The following is a 2,616-nucleotide window of genomic DNA, read 5'->3' on the forward strand; positions in this document are numbered from 1 at the left end:
AATCTTTTTTAAAAAATTAAAAAAGAGTACTCATATTTTTAAAAATGATTTTTACTAGGTATTTTACTATAAAGCATTCTTTTAAAATTAGTGGGGAAAAGTCAATAACTGATCAAATTGCACACACATACACATAATAGTGTCTATGCTTTCCAATTTAAGATAAAGAGCAAGGTTAGCATTCAACTAGTACATTCTCTCTCAACTAGTACATTCAACTAGTACATTCTAAGATATTCTTCTGAAGTGTTAGAGCTATTGAGTGCCGCTCAGTATGGGTAACTTCTTCATCTCTTTTTAAGATCCCAAAAGATTTGACCATAACCCTAGCATGGAGTTTTCCATGGTTTTTGTTTGTTTGTTTGCTTGTTTGTTTTTCTTTAAATTGACCATCAAGTAATTTTGTCTTTTTTTTTTTAAAGATTTTATTTATTTATTTGACAGAGAGAGATCACAAGTAGGCAGAGAGGCAGGCGGAGAGAGAGGGGGAAGCAGGCTCCCTGCTGAGCAGAGAGCCCGATGTGGGCTCGATCCCAAGACTCTGGGATCATGACCTGACCCAAAAGCAGAGGCTTTAACCCACTGAGCCACCCAGGTGCCCCTAATTTTGTCTTTTTAATTGTGCTTTTCATACCAGCCGATATTTTTGTTTCCTTTGTTGGAAATTTTCTGGTTATTTAAATAGTTCATTTTTAATGTCACCCGAAAGAACAATGATGGTTTACGCAATTACTCTCAGGGTTTTATCCATTAGAAGATCTAAAGGATTAGACATCTGGCAGTGTTACAATATTATAGCTTATATTTTAAATATGCCTCTAAATGTATCCCACTATTTTTAGATGGCAGCTACCTATTACCATCCTTTTTACCATCATTTTCACTGGTAAGGCTGACTGCTGACTCTGGTTGTACTAAAAATTTTCAACTATCTTTCCTATTTTACCCAATACCCACTTGTGATCCAAACTCCCTGTATTAAATCATTTAATATATTTCCTTTGGAAATCTAATTTTATTTAAAATTATTATACTTTAAATGTATCTGTGGAAAAAAATGGTAAATCACACACACAAGTACAGACTTAGGGGATACTTACTTGCTATTGGCAGAAAGTAGAACTAGAAGAAATCAAGCACTTGTAAACGAAATATGTAATGAGAATAATTTTTAGAAATCCTTAAGCTCTATTTTGGAATCAATGACTTGCCTGGCTGGGGTGGTGTGGTGGTATAACCTAAATCTTAAAAAGCAAATGCTGATTGGGACGCCTGGGTGGCTCAGTCAGAGGGGCACCTGCCTTTGGCTCAGGTCATGGTCCCAGGGTCCTGGCACCAAGTCCCATATCAGGCTCTTCTCAACAGGGAGCCTTCTTCTCCCTCGGTCTGCGGCTCCCTCTGCTTGTGCTCTCTCCCTCTCTGACAAATACATAAAGCTAAAAAGAAACCACACACAGGTTGCTACAATAGCAAAACAATTTCTCCAAAAAATGGCTCTGCAAGTCCCTGAAGACGCATGAGGAGCTCTCAATTTTAAGCTTTTCCACTCCCGCAGTCAGTGCAGTGAACAACCTTAGCACACTTAATTCTTCTAGCAGCATATCCAGATTAATTTCTTGGAACTGCAATATTGACAGTACTTGTTCCCCCAGCATAGAGTTACCAAATTTTTCAATCAACAATTGTGGATGAAAATCTTATGCTTTCTGGGATTACACAAAATCAACAAAATAGTCACACACAAAAAAGCAGATTTTTAAATTTTCATTTTGTGGGCCAGTAGAAAACAGTTTTTTTATGCTTTTTATTTTAAAATATTAATAGTCTCATGGGAGGCTGAGAGAATAGAATGAGTTCCATGCACCTGAAGGACCCCAGGTCAAAATTATACTATAGCCTATAAGTTTTAACATTCTTTTTATAACCAACTTATGCTAACTGAGAAACTGTAGCCAGCTGACGATAGATAAGGGAGTCAGCAAGCAGCATAACAGGATAACGAATAGCGAAAATCTGTGTTTAACCCGGCTGTTTCTGGCTTCTGTATAATAATGCTTCTAATGCTTTGCTAAGAAATGAAAAATTGCTTAAACCCTTGCTCGCTGTGTAATCAAATAAAGTTATACTTTTCCCTTGTTAAGAATTCCCCCTACTCCTAAGTCCCCCACACTAAGGCCGGAGACAGGCGGTTCAGCGCGTACTTGATAAGGGGATCCTCTCCCGTACCAAGGCCGGAGACAGGCAGTTCAGCACGTATATAGATAAAGGTTAGAAACGTGCAATTCAACACGTACTCTCTACTGTACACTATCTGAACGGTGACTGGCCAAAATGTGGGTCTTCCAAAGCCAATCCGCTAACACCAAGTATGCCTTTTTTTAAATGTTCAAATTGTCAGCCTATCAGCTCCATCCCATCCAAAACTTGTTTGTACCTGTCTATAAAAATCCTGCACCACCCCAGCCTGGTGTGCTCAGCTAGCAGGAGCTGCTGACCACCCGCAGGCACGCGCTGACCACCCGCAGGCGCCTGCGTAACAATAAAGAACCTCTTACTGTTTGCATCCTGTGGCAGTGTTGAATTCTTGGGTAAGGGGATCCGCAGGTCTTTCACACC

The sequence above is a fragment of the Mustela lutreola genome, chromosome 6, assembly GCF_030435805.1.
Source record: "Mustela lutreola isolate mMusLut2 chromosome 6, mMusLut2.pri, whole genome shotgun sequence".
Lineage (NCBI taxonomy): Eukaryota > Metazoa > Chordata > Mammalia > Carnivora > Mustelidae > Mustela > Mustela lutreola.